Source organism: Thalassophryne amazonica, chromosome 7 (assembly GCF_902500255.1).
Source record: "Thalassophryne amazonica chromosome 7, fThaAma1.1, whole genome shotgun sequence".
NCBI classification, from domain to species: domain Eukaryota; kingdom Metazoa; phylum Chordata; class Actinopteri; order Batrachoidiformes; family Batrachoididae; genus Thalassophryne; species Thalassophryne amazonica.
The window spans coordinates 52,157,976-52,173,265 of record NC_047109.1 but is presented as its reverse complement, the minus strand read 5'-3'; positions in this window follow the sequence as shown (position 1 = coordinate 52,173,265).

Sequence of the window (15,290 nt, the reverse complement as noted above, 5' to 3'; positions counted from 1 at the left end):
TTGATACTGTTGACCATAAAATTTTATTACAGAGATTAGAGCATGCCATAGGTATTAAAGGCACTGCGCTGCGGTGGTTTGAATCATATTTATCTAATAGATTACAATTTGTTCATGTAAATGGGGAGTCTTCTTCACAGACTAAGGTTAATTATGGAGTTCCACAAGGTTCTGTGCTAGGACCAATTTTATTCACTTTATACACGTTTCCCTTAAGCAGTATTATTAGACGGCACTGTTTAAATTTTCATTGTTACGCAGATGATACCCAGCTTTATCTATCCATGAAGCCAGAGGACACACACCAATTAGCTAAACTGCAGGATTGTCTTACAGACATAAAGACATGGATGACCTCTAATTTCCTGCTTTTTAAACTCAGATAAAACTGAAGCTCCAACTTTCTCTGATTGCTGTTGCCAGATCAGCTTTGCAGGTTGGAGCCTAGTCATGGACCATTTTCTTCAACTTCCACCAAAGATTTGAAAGATTATGATCCGGACTATTTGCAGGCCATGACATTGACCCTATGTGTCTTTTTGCAAGGAATGTTTTCACAGTTTTTGCTCTATGGCAAGATGCATTATCATCTTGAAAAATGACTTCATCATCCCCAAACATCCTTTCAATTGATGGGATAAGAAAAGTGTCCAAAATATCAACATAAACTTGTGCATTTATTGATATGTAATGACAGCCATCTCCCCAGTGCCTTTACCTGACATGCAGCCCCATCATCAATGACTGTGGAAATTTACATGTTCTCTTCAGGCAGTCATCTTTATAAATCTCACTGGAACGGCACCAAACAAAAGTTCCAGCATCATCACCTTGCCCAATGCAGATTCGAGATTCATCACTGAATATGACTTTCATCCAGTCATCCACAGTTCACGATTGCTTTTCTTTAGCCCATTGTAACCTTGTTTTTTTCTGTTTAGGTGTTAATGATGGCTTTCGTTTAGCTTTTCTGTATGTAAATCCCATTTCCTTTAGGCGGTTTCTTACAGTTCAGTCACAGACGTTGACTCCAGTTTCCTCCCATTCGTTCCTCATTTGTTTTGTTGTGCATTTTCGATTTTTGAGACATATTGCTTTAAGTTTTCTGTCTTGATGCTTTGATGTCTTCCTTGGTTTTCCAGTATGTTTGCCTTTAACAACCTTCCCATGTTGTTTGTATTTGGTCCAGAGTTTAGACACAGCTGACTGTGAACAACCAACATCTTTTGCAACATTGCATGATGATTTACCCTCTTTTAAGAGTTTGATAATCCTCTCCTTTGTTTCAACTGACATCTCTCATGTTGGAGCCATGATTCATGTCAGTCCACTTGGTGCAACAGCTCTCCAAGGTGTGATCACTCCTTTTTAGATGCAGACTAACGAGCAGATCTGATTTGATGCAGGTGTTAGTTTTGGGGATGAAAATTTACAGGGTGATGCCATAATTTATTCCTCAGAATTGAGTGAGTCCATATTTTTTTCCCTCTGCTTGGTCTAAAAAAGTAACCGTTACTGACTGCCACAATTGTCTTTCCTGATTTCTTATAGTGTTTCTTAAAGCCAGAAAGTTGCCATTTGAAATGACTTTAGTTTTGTGTCATGTCTGTGATCTGCTTTTTTTCTACAAAATTAAACATCCTCCGAGGGCGGTGATTCCATAATTATTGCCAGGGGTTGTAGTTTGTCTGAAGGCACATGGGAGACATGAGTGCAGATTTGATCTGTTTTTTCTTGCACAATCATTCAGTTTTTAAGAACTGCCTACTCCAGTCAGATTTCTCAGTTTACAATGCTGAATGAATGAAGTAAAATAAGTCCAAGACATACTGAGTGACTTGGAAATATTCCTGTGCCCCTCCACTGAATAAGGAAAACCGTCTGTAAAAGTCATAATTGATTTAAAAAAATAAACAATTATATTAGTTTGTGCAATTACTTATGAGCTACAAATTACTTATAAGCAGTGGCGGTCCTAGAGTGATTTACTCCCTGGGCGAAACCCCCTGCGTGCCCCCCCCGCGCACACTAACGTGGCCACCACCTCTGCCCCACCACCCATGAAAACACTAACTTTGTCCAGAACACCCACAATCCCACAAATTAACTCACAACAGCTATTTTCAAGAACAAATTTCCGGTTTTAATGTCTACTGCAATAACAAACACAAAGATAAACAATAATTACTTCAATAAAGTTTTTGAACATAAAAAAAAGACAGTGACTTCACATTACAACTATGTACAATACAGGTATTTAAGAAAGCACAACTGCACTACAGCACCACCCGATGGTCAAAATATTGCACGTCATTCAGTTTTACCAACAGAGTGTACTTTGCATTATCATAGAGTACCATTCACCATAATGAACAAGACTTAAACCGCCATTAAAGTCGCACCATATAAATAACAAAAGAAGTTAATCTGTATATTACAGAATACCATGAAGTGACGCGCGGAACTCCTCCGCACGTCTGTCTTGATGTGCTGAAAAAGTGCTGATGTCCACGTCTTTTCACAATTCCTGTGCTAGTCAGACAACATACCGGATCAAGACAGCATCCAGTTTAGAAATGAATGGCACATTCCACTGTTACAGGAGTTTTTGTCATGGAAAGAGGAGCGGCTCCACTGCGCGTCGTGGTGGAGCCGCATGGCGCAAAGCAACGCCGTGATGAAGCCTTCCAGGACATGTTGGGGCATGTCCAGCTCATACACAATCACAATCGGATAATCACACGACTGAAAAGCAACCGGAATCCATCTGAAATCCACCTGAAAGCCGTCCTGTGAGACCAACACGGAGGTGGTTTTGTGCCGCGTAATGAATGGCTCCGTGGCGCATCCCTCCGCTTTTCTTTCCATGAAAAAAACTCCTGTAACAGTGGAATGTGCCAAAAAAGTGCTGATGTCCACGTCTCCTGCCTTTTTGTGAAAATCAGACGAGGTCCCGGATCAACAAAGCATTCACATTGGAAATGATCTGGTTGTTTGAGCATGTCGATCGGCGCTGGGAGCGCGCTGCGCTCTCAGCAGTTGTGGGCCGTCCTTAAAGCGGCAGTAATACTCCTTAATCTGTATAATCCCCATAAAATCGTCCCTGAAAGCCATATTAATTTTCCGAACAGTGTCCACCTGGAGGTCTCTCACAGTTTCTGGAAAAAAAATTGATGCAGCAAAGCTCCAAATCGTTCAGACATTTATTCGCAATAAAAATCCGACGAGAGGGGTGGACCACTGCTCACACAAAGCCTGCTCACAGGTGAATGACGCAACCAACAGGCGTGAAAAAACTCACACATGCACACGAAGGTTCAAGCTTGTCTGATGCAATCACACATGATTCAAATCCATATGGTTTTTGAAAAAAATAAAAAGGTCTGATACTTTTCTCACAGACCTCGTATATGGAAGAAACTAAACATTTGTGGTAAAACAAAGTTATTTAACAACTAACTGATGACTAAATTAGTTGACAACTATTTTAATAATCGATTAAATCGATTAGTTGTTTCAGCACTAGTAAACACCTCCTCTTTCTGTCAGATCCCATTTGGGATGTGTGTGTGTGGGGTGGGGGAGTGCCGCCTGTGCGCCTGGACTAAACCATTGTACAACTGTGCAGGGGTGGAAGGGCCCTCAGAGATCTTTCAATATTATTGTTAGAGCAGAATTATGTTTTGCAACATTTATACATTCATTCTAATTATATTCTTTTACAACATGAATTGTATGGACATTAATAACATGCAACACAAAAATGTATTTAATGCCAGTTTTTTGTGCCCCCCCCCCATGCTCTGGGCCCTGGGTACATAGTACCCTTTACCCCCCAGTCGGACACCCCTGGCTCTTTGTCTGGTACTTCTTGGATTAACCTTTTCTCTCCTCATCTTGGATGCCCTTTCTTTTTTATCCTGCAGGAGCTTTTCTTTTGGTTCAAAGGTTTTTGAATGATATGACGTTTTCATTCTTTCCTTTTGCTTTAGTAATCCTTTTTCTTTTTTGTAAGCTGATAACATTTTTGTTCTTTTAGCACTCCACAAACTTTCCTTTGATTTTCTTATTAATATACATTTCCTTGTCATTTTGAAGGCCTTAAGTAAAAATTTATTTTAAAGCACATGTAAAATGTAATGCATTGGTTATAAATACTTAAAAATTGAGGGAGGATTTAGAATTAGTAGAAAAATAATTTTGATAATTTTGGGATGCAGTATGTAAAAATTGGACACATTTTTAAACTGGAACACTTTAAAGGAAATCACAATTGTTACCTAATAATAGGACTTAATCAGTCACTGCAACCACTCAGTCACTTAACATGTGACTTTTGTCTGCATCAGCAAACAGCCTATATGAAATCATCATCAAAAATAAAAGTAAAAGAAAAAAAGACAGAAGAGTATAATGTGTATACAAGTGGAGAGTATTGTGTATACATTGGGGGGAGTACTATGCAGGTGCACCCATAAGGGCCCCTTCACACATAGTACGAAGTTTGGATGAAGTGCAAATTTATTACACATAACACAGGAATCGTGTGCAAACCGTGTAATGTCATCCCTGTAGCCAACACGTCGTACACCTGTGAACCCCATTGCACCCGCTCACGGGCAGGTGCCAGCCAAATTCCAGGTGACACGCACGAACACCTAACACTACTCGCAGGGCACTTAGAAAATGTGTGGCCAGTCGCACTCTTGGCACAACAACAGACTGCAGACAATCACTGTCGTACTGCTGTGAAATTTGTCTAAGTTCCACACAGGTGTGACTTTGCAAACACACAATGACACGCGACAAGCTGCAGCAAGTAAACACGTGCATGGAGCAGACACTGACAGCTCCCCAGGTTGAAACGGACCGTCAGATCAGTTGGCGATCTGACTGTCACGTCACCGACGTGAGCTCTGTTCCACATGACGCGGTGTCTGTGCTGTGGCGTGCCGTCCACAAGACGCGTGTCGGGCAGAACATGCGCACAGCCGACTGGATGCACCTGACCAGTAGATGTGGACATCAGAGCACACTGCTTCTCATTCATGTCATTTCATGACTGTATGTCAGTGACCATGGGTCATCGCCAGAAGAACAGACGGATCATATTTGTATTGCTCGCTTGATAAGTGCGTTGTTTTTATATGGAGTGGGATTTTAATTTTTTGTAATGCTTCCATGTCTTTTCTGATATGAGGCAGCTTGCCACAGAACAGCTCTGTAGCTCAGTGGTAAAGTCTCTGACTGGGGATCAGAGGTTTTGACAGGCATGAGTTCACATCCTGGGTGGTGTGTTTTTTTTTTTCTTTTTACTTTTTAAATTATCCCACATAAGCGGTGCGATGTGGTCCCACAGGTAGCAGATGGTTTATATTTTTTTTATTTATTCCATATAAGCAGCACCATGTGGTTCCACACGTACCAGCTGTTTTTTTATTTCTTCCACATAAGCGGCGCCATGTGCTGCAACTGGCACTGTTTCTGCTCAACGGACACCGGCGTGTACACGAGCTCTCACACTGGGTTCGTGCATGCCTGCTCGTCAGCGTGATATTTCGTGCGCAATGTTTCGTGCGCTAATTTCAAACTGTTTTGCGCTGTTTCGCCATTTTCGTCCAAATGCTGTCCAAACCTAGCACTATGTGTGAAGGGGCCCTAAAAGGAAAATAGTAACGATGAATTGTCGACACAGTTATCTCTTTTCCTTCACTCGTCTGGAATGTATTTAACTTTCATCCATCCATCTATTTTTCTGTACCCGCTTACTCCAATCAAGGGTCATGGGGGGCTGGAGCGTATCCCAGCTGTCATAGGACACGAAGCACAGTACACCCTGGGCAGGATGCCTGTTGCAGGCCTATTTATGAATAAAACAAATATATACATGTAAACATATATGAACACTTTAACCACCGTAATAAGTGTCTCTTTTCACACTTTTCTGATTATTCACATTCTGCTCTGACTTTGGTTGTCACAAACATTGAATGGCAATGACAAGCATACATACATATATATATGTGTGTGTGTATTTTAACCATTTCACTTTCTTAAATTTTCTCTTTAAAGTGCATATCTCACGCCAGTCAACACTCATTTTAAAACGATATACCAGATTATCATTATCATTTCTTCCAAGTCTTTAACTCGTGTGGACACTGATATAGCTGATAAAAATAAACTTAGCCAGAGTGCATCAGAAAAACATGTGACAGATTAATAGCTATTTTATCCTTCCATAATTACTACGTAACCATGAGGATCGACTTAACTGCCCGAAGGTCACTACGCTCCCTCTGCGACTGATTAGTTTCAAAAATCGGACATAAGACAGCACGTAATCTGGGTTGCTTTATGTATCTAGAAAAAAAAGCCTCCCCATCTAAAACTGTACATCTAAATAAGCGAATAAGAAAAGCACAGAAATAATAAATACATACCCTGAGAAATGCATCCAGCTGAGTTCTCCTGTGTTCACACACAGCAGCCATGTAGAATGTCACTTCTACTCCAGTTCCAGTTGTTAATTCAAACAAAACAAAACAACCCCCCCCCCCCCCCAAATTGTAGGAACACATGATGGTCAGTAAAGATCTGACTGCAGATCATCGTGTTTGTGTGGATTCCATCTGTCAATTGTCCATTCACAGTTGTTGATTCAAGAAGTAAGTAATGACGTTAAATGGCTGGGGGCAGGTCCAGTGTCCTCATAACCCAGTCTCACGGATTGTTGTGATTCAGCGGCACGAAATATACATTAATCTATTGGTTTGTCATATTGTCAAGAAAAGTGCAAAATTTTTGTCATCGGAGCATGAATTCATTCTAATTAATTCCGTGATGGGTGCACGTAATTAAAAGTGCAGCGGGGGGTCGGGGGTATGGTTAAAGAGAGGGTTGGAGTAGGGTTAGTAATAGTGAGTTTAAATAAATAAAAAAAACCCTCACAATAATTTTAATCATTTCGTGACGGAAGGACGAAAAAAAATGTGAGACTGGGCTGGTCTACATGTCTCTCACATTAAGATTACAGCAGCAGTCACGCTTTCTCAAAGTCTTAAATGTAAATAAATGGACTGCATTTATATAGCGCTTTTCCATCTGCATCAGACGCTCAAAGCTCTTAACAAATAATGCCTCACATTCATCCCAGTGCGAGGGTGCTGTCATACAAGGCGAAAACTACTCACCAAGAGCAATAGGGGACTTAAGATCTTGCCCAAGGGCCCTTAGTGTTTTTCCAGTCAGGCTGGGATTTGAACCAAGGATCTTCTGGTCTCAAGCTCAATGCCTTAACCATCACCTCCCAATGGCCTCTAACAGAAAAATACCCAACACCTGACTTTCCAATGGAAAACCACGAACACCCATCCATTGTAAACCAGTGGACTCTAATATAGACCCACCCAACACCCACCTTTCCTCGACCAACAGGTCTTAGTGTTCCCATCTTTAAACACAGATAAAATTCTTCTTTCTCTGCAACTCCAACTCCAAGTAGTTTTTGAAGCACATTTCTCACATTGTGCTCGGCTAACCCTAACCCTAACCCACTAAAATCACTGATTTTTAGTTGAAAAAAAAAATTGGTTTTGCCATTCGATTCAGTAAAGTCACTGAGGGGGCAGTGCCTCACATGATATCACCAAAGTCGATTTTTCTGTCAGGCTCACATTTCTGAGTGTTTATCAACAGCAGATGGAATCAAGCTAATTTCCCTATGTTTATGACTTAATTTCTCAGGGCATATAACACCAAACATAAAACACATCAATATTTTAATAATTCATTTATTTGCAATAGTCAGCTCATTCGATATTTTATTTACCAGAGATATGCACTTTAAATTATTTCAGTTCAAATGATATTCTTAATGCCTTATTACCCTTTTTTTTACTAAATTATTACATTCAAGTGTGATTTTAAACCTCTCAACTTACTTATCTCTGTCTTGAAATACAAACTATAATGGTACCATGCAGCAATGGACATACCATATTTCCTTGATTAAATGCCTGACCTTAATTACGGGCGTGCCTCATTTAATTTCCGGGTCAAAACTCCGCCAGAGAAAAAGTAATGCCTGCCTTAGCAGTTGTGGGTCCAAATGGCGGCCTCCTGCTCCAGTGTATGTGCTGACGTACAACATATCGGTAATTTGTTTCCTGTACAATTCCTACACCACTGAGACAAAGCTGCAAGCTGTTGCGTTTGCCAAAAAAAAGCAAGGTAGTGTACGAGGGCTGTCAAAGTATAGGTCCTTTTTATTTTTTTCAAAAACTATATGGATTTCATTCATATGTTTTTACGTCAGACATGCTTGAACCCTCGTGCGCATGCGTGAGTTTTTCCATGCCTGTCGGTGACGTCAATCGCCTGTGAGCACTCCTTGTGGGAGGAGTCGTCCAGCCCCTCGTCGGAATTCCTTTGTCTGAGAAGTTGCTGACAGACTGGCGCTTTGTTTGATCAAAATTTTTTCTAAACCTGTGAGACACATCGAAGTGGACACGGTTCGAAAAATTAAGCTTGTTTTCAGTGAAAATTTTAACAGCTGATGAGAGATTTTGAGGTGATACTGTCGCTTTAAGGACTTCCCACGGTGCGAGACGTGGCGCAGCGCTCTCAGGCACCGTCATCAGCCTGTTTCAAGCTGAAAACCTCCACATTTCAGGCTCTATTGATCCAGGACGTTGTGAGAGAACAGAGAAGTTTCAGAAGAAGTCGGTTTCAGCATTTTTTCTGGATATTCCACTGTTAAAGGAGATTTTTTTAATGAAAGACGTGCGGACGGGTCCGCGCGTCGAGACGCAGCCGGCGCGGTGCGGCGGCACAGGAAAAACACCTCTGTGTTGATAACCATTTGTAAAATCCAGGCGACTTTTGATGGCTTTCAGTGGAGTGAGTATATGAGAAATTGTTTAACAGCTGGACATGTTCCAACTTGTCCTTATGGCTTCCAACAGAGGTGTTTTTCCTGTGGCGGAGCGTCGCGGCGGCTGCGAGCCGATGCTGCAATCCGTCCGCACGTCTTTCATTAAAAAAAATCTCCTTTAACAGTGGAATATCCGGAAAAAATGCTGAAACCGACTTCTTCTGAAACTTCTCTGTTCTCTCACGACGTCCTGGATCAATAGAGCCTGAAATGTGGAGGTTTTCAGCTTGAAACAGGCTGATGACGGCACCTGAGAGCGCTGCGCGACGTCTCGCACCGTGGGAAGTCCTTAAAGTGACAGTATCACCTCACAATCTCTCATCAGCCGTTAAAATTTTCACTGAAAACCAGCTTAATTTTTCGAACCGTGTCCACTTCGATGTGTCTCACAGGTTTAGAAAAAATTTTGATCAAACAAAGCGCCAGTCTCTCAGCAACTTCTCAGACAAAGGAATTCCGACGAGGGGCTGGACGACTCCTCCCACAAGGAGTGCTCACAGGCGAATGACGTCACCGACAGGCGTGGAAAAACTCACGCATGTGCACGAGGGTTCAAGCATGTCTGACGTAAAAACATATGAATGAATCCATATAGTTTTTGAAAAAAATAAAAAGGACCTATACTTTATTGACAGACCTCGTATAATGTATAAAGCTGGTTGTGTGTGTGTGCGTGCGTGTGTGTTCGCTATGCACAGCCACAGTAATTAAGCAATTGACACCAAACTTGTGGTGTGACTGGGGAGGTCACTGTGGCCCTTAGGTTGAAAGTGTACTTGCGGGACAGGAACACACACACACACACGGTCAGCCTTATAAATTAGAATCACAACCCGCTCACTGGAGCCCTTATTTTCACAGTTCACGTGGTACTCGGGTCAGGTAGCAAGCATCACACTTGCTTACTACGTAGCAGCGGCTGGCTAGGGTGCCCTTTAATTAGAATCCGTATGGGCCAGCGCACGCCACAAGCGAGTTAAAACATTTTTTGTTTTGTTTATTTTACTTAAAATGTACCTGCTGTGTACAGCATGGATACTGGTAGACTGTCTCACAAGAAGCGAGGGGCATTATGTCGTAAAACCCCAAGTGCTAAATGGATGAAATATAATAGATCTGCAGAACCACAAAGAACATTATATATCCCACAGCATTGCAGTGATATGACATGCTATCACCATTCACTTGAGTCCCATGAATGTCACAAATTTTTCTATGAAAATTAATGATGACAACATACACACAATGCAATGCAACTTACTACACCTTAACAAAAGTGACATGAAATATACAATGACCTGGCTAAAATGCTTCTCTATTACCTGTGCATAGAACAGGTTACTCAGCTATAGCTAGGTCCGCTGCAACTCCACACAGAAAGGCCACATGTGGGAATCAAACTCATGACCTTCTTGCTATGAGGAAACAGCACTAACCAATAAGCCACTGTGCTGCCTGAATCTATCAGTAACTAAATTAAATGGCAAATAGTCTGACTGGAGCTATAGAGTGTTTTCACATGACATCACAAACCCAGAAGTCGGCCATCTCAGTGATACTCCGCTATCCCGTCATTTCATTTCATTTATTTGTTTATTTGACTGGGACAATGCAGTCAGACATAGAACAAGCAGTGTTTGCAACTGATGTGATGCACAAAGAGTTTATAGCTACAGTTAATTCACAACTCTTGTCCCTGGTTGGGCCTTTCTACAATTTACATAATGTTGTTGTCCATTCGGCTGCTCCCATTTTGTGTTCGGGGCCGCCACAGCGGATACAACCAATTAACAACCTCATTCTGCATTTCATTAAATCATTGGTCCTTCTCAAATCTAAAATTTTCTCTCATTTCCACACTTACCAATACACATCTATAATATACAAAATCTAAAAACGAAATTTCTATGTTAACACATTCACTCCTTCATTCAGTCTTGCCTTCACCCACTCTTTCACTCACAGTGCTATTTACACATGGGTACAACGCTGATGACTTTTAAGCTAAAACTTGAGCCTGGAGGTGAACATCCTAAATTCAAATATGCTCTTGAGCTCTTGCAGCAATGTGCTTTTAAAAGAAAAGGCAGACTGACCAAATGAAGTCCTACACTGTGAGATCTTACAATTCTTATTTATGGAACCTCTGGTGACTCTGTTTCCATTTGGTCTCCAAACAAATGAACTGAGTGGCTCAGGTGCTTGATTATTAATACATTTAAATAACAGTTTGAGACAGCATATTACTAAATACAACCCCTGGCAAAAATTATGGAATCACCGGCCTCGGAGGATGTTCATTCAGTTGTTTAATTTTGTAGAAAAAAAAGCAGATCACAGGCATGACACAAAACTAAAGTCATTTCAAATGGCAACTTTCTGGCTTCAAGAAACACTATAAGAAATCAGGAAAAAAAATTGTGGCAGTCAGTAACTTGTTTAGACCAAGCAGAGGGAAAAAAATATGGAATCACTCAATTCTGAGGAAAAAATTATGGAATCATGAAAAACAAAAGAACGCTCCAACACATCACTAGTATTTTGTTGCACCACCTCTGGCTTTTATAACAGCTTGCAGTCTCTGAGGCATGGACTTAATGAGTGACAAACAGTACTCTTTATCAATCTGGCTCCAACTTTCTCTGATTGCTGTTGCCAGATCAGCTTTGCAGGTTGGAGCCTTGTCATGGACCATTTTCTTCAACTTCCACCAAAGATTTTCAATTGGATTAAGATCCAGACTATTTGCAGGCCATGACATTGACCATATGTGTCTTTTTGCAAGGAATGTTTTCACAGTTTTTGCTCTATGGCAAGATGCATTATCATCTTGAAAAATTATTTCATCATCCCCAAACATCCTTTCAAAATATCAACGTAAACTTGTGCATTTATTGATGATGTAATGACAGCCATCTCCCCAGTGCCTTTACCTGACATGCAGCCCCATATCATCAATGACTGTGGAAATTTATATGTTCTCTTCAGGCAGTCATCTTTATAAATCTCACTGGAACGGCACCAAACAAAAGTTCCAGCATCATCACCTTGCCCAATGCAGATTCGAGATTCATCACTGAATATGACTTTCATCCAGTCGTCCACAGTCCACGATTGCTTTTCCTTAGCCCATTGTAACCTTGTTTTTTTCTGTTTAGGTGTTAATGATGGCTTTCGTTTAGCTTTTCTGTATGTAAATCCCATTTCCTTTAGGCGGTTTCTTACAGTTCGGTCAGACGTTGACTCCAGTTTTCTCCCATTCGTTCCTCATTTGTTTTGTTGTGCATTTTCGATTTTTGAGACATACTGCTTTAAGTTTTCTGTCTTGACGCTTTGATGTCTTCCTTGGTCTACCAGTATGTTTGCCTTTAACAACCTTCCCATGCTGTTTGTATTTGGTCCAGAGTTGAGACACAGCTGACTGTGAACAACCAACATCTTTTGCAACATTGCATGATGATTTACCCTCTTTTGAGTTTGATAATCCTCTCCTTTGTTTCAATTGACATCTCTCGTGTTGGAGCCATGATTCATGTCAGTCCACTTGGTGCAGCTCTCCAAGGTGTGATCACTCCTTTTTAGATGCAGACTAACGAGCAGATCTGATTTGATGCAGGTGTTAGTTTTGGGGATGAAAATTTACAGGGTGATTCCATAATTTATTCCTCAGAATTGAGTGAGTCCATATTTTTTTCCCTCTGCTTGTTGTGTGGGCCGACCGAAGAGGAGGTACTGCTGGCCCGCCAGAGGGCGCCCCCTGCCTGAAGGCGGGCTTCAGGCACCAGAGGGCGCAGTCACCGCCAGGAACTTGAGTTGACAGCTGTCACTTATCACCTCATCACACCTCACCCATAAAAGCCTGGAGAAGACAACACATCTTTGCAGAGAAATCGTCAAACCGTTCAGGTAGACACTCAGCCATTGTGTGTAATTCAGCTAAGCTAAGTTGTGACGTATTTTGCATCTGAGCTGGTAGCTGTTGAACTGTGCTTTTGAGTTTGCAGCTCTATCCACTGTCTGCCGAGTTGGAGGGAGTTGGTAAGAGTTGGCGTTCCCACTCTACACTCTTATACTCGTTGAGTGGAGTCTGCACGTATAACTCAAGGAAGTAGTGAGATCAGGAGGTGGTGTTTTCTCCAAAAGGAATTACCTGCTGACTGTTTTACTGGGTGTGTACACACACACCCACTATTAACTGTTTCTGTTTCCTGCCAGCAGTACCCGATCTGACAGCTGGAGACGGTGGCCACCTGGGGACTCAGGACTTGGCGGCTCCGGGGTGTTCCAGATCCGTTGGCGGTGGAAATCGTGTGGGTCCCGACTCTTCTCTGGACGGGCGTCTCCTATCCTTGAGCCTGCCCACACGACACCAACTTCATAATTGACTGTAGTATTGAATTGTATCTGTATCCGTTGTGCACGTTTCACAACATTAAATTGTTACTTCGTATTTCCATTGACCATTCATTTACGCCCCCTGTTGTGGGTCCGTGTCATCACACTTTTCACAACAGAATTTCTCGGCCAACGTCATGGATCCCGAGGGGCGTCAACCATCAGGTGAACCACCAATGGAAACACAGGGTGCACAGGGGCCAGCAGGAGGCGTATTAGGTGAGCTGCAGCAAATCTTAACCGCCTTCACTGCTCGGTTGGACTTGGTAACCGAGCAGAACGTTATACTCAATTGGAGGATGGAGGCTCTCACCGCTCAGGTGGAAGCGCACGCGCAGGGCGCTGCTGTGGCACCTCCTCCTGCTGCCCAAGTGCCAGATACAGATATTCCAGCAGTGGTTTCTCAACGACCCCCCCCCCCCCCCCCCCCCCCCCCCCGTCCCCTGAAGCATACATAAGCCCTCCGGAGCCGTACGGAGTCTGTGTCGAGACGTGTGCTGACTTTTTAATGCAGTGTTCGCTCGTCTTTTCACAGCGTCCTGTTATGTACGCGTCGGATGCCAGCCGGGTGGGTTATGTTATAAATTTGCTTCGAGGAGAGGCACGCGCCTGGGCTACGGCACTCTGGGAGCAGAATTCATGGCTCCTAATGACATATACTGGGTTTGTGCGGGAGTTCAAACAAGTGTTTGATCACCCCAATAGAGGTGAGACCGCTTCGAACGTGCTGCTGTCGATGAGACAGGGGCGTCGGAGTGCAGCCGAATATGCAGTCGACTTCCGCATCGCGGCTGCGAGGTCCGGCTGGAATAATGTTGCACTCCGCGCCACCTTCGTAAACGGACTGTCTCCGGTCCTGAAGGAGCATCTGCTGGCGAAGGATGAACCGCGGGATTTCGATGGGCTTATTGATCTGGTTATACGGTCAGACAACTGATTGGAGAAACATAGTCGGGAGCAAGGCGAAGGGCGTGGCCGGGCACGAATTGTCCCTCTCCCTTCCGGGTCCGAAAGGGTGCCGCCGTCCCCCCGTTCCACTGCCAGAGAGCTCCGTGTGGCAACAGCTCCGCCTGCTGATGAAGCTATGGACACGAGCAGGGCTAAAGTAAAATCAGAGAATAGACAACGGAGGCTGGCCCGCGGGGAATGCTTTTTATGTGGCTTGAGTGACCACATACAGAAGAATTGCCCCAAGCGGTTAAACTACAACGCCGCCCTTAGAGACTGGGCTAAGGGTGGGCCATAACAATCACGAGGGGAAACCCCGAAAATCCGCACGCATCCCAGTGGTGATCCTGAGTGGGGATCTCACCCTTCACGCCCCAGCACTGGTGGACATGGGGTCGGAGGGGAATCTGCTGGATAGCAGATGGGCAAGGGAGGTTGGGCTCCCTCTGGTGGCCTTACCGTCACCTTTGTCTGTACGGGCACTAGATGGCACCCTTCTCCCATTAATCACACACCAGACACAGCCAGTGACATTGGTCGTGTCTGGGAATCACAGGGAGGAGATTGTGTTTTTGGTAACACCGTCTACCTCCTGGGTGATTTTGGGTTATCCTTGGATGTTGAAGCACAATCCCCGGATTGATTGGCCGTCTGGGGTTGTCATGCAGTGGAGCGAAACATGCTACCGGGAGTGTTTAGGATCCTCGGTTCCACCCGGTGTAATAGCTAAGGAGGAGGTTCATGTCCCCCCCAATCTCACGGCAGCTCCGGGGTGTTCCAGATCTGTTGGCGGTGGAAATCGTGTGGGTCCCGACTCTTCTCTGGACGGGCGTCTCCTATCCTTGAGCCTGCCCACACGACACCAACTTCATAATTGACTGTAGTATTGAATTGTATCTGTATCCGTTGTGCACGTTTCACAACATTAAATTGTTACTTCGTATTTGTGCACGTTTCACAACATTAAATTGTTACTTCGTATTTCCATTGACCATTCATTTACGCCCCCTGT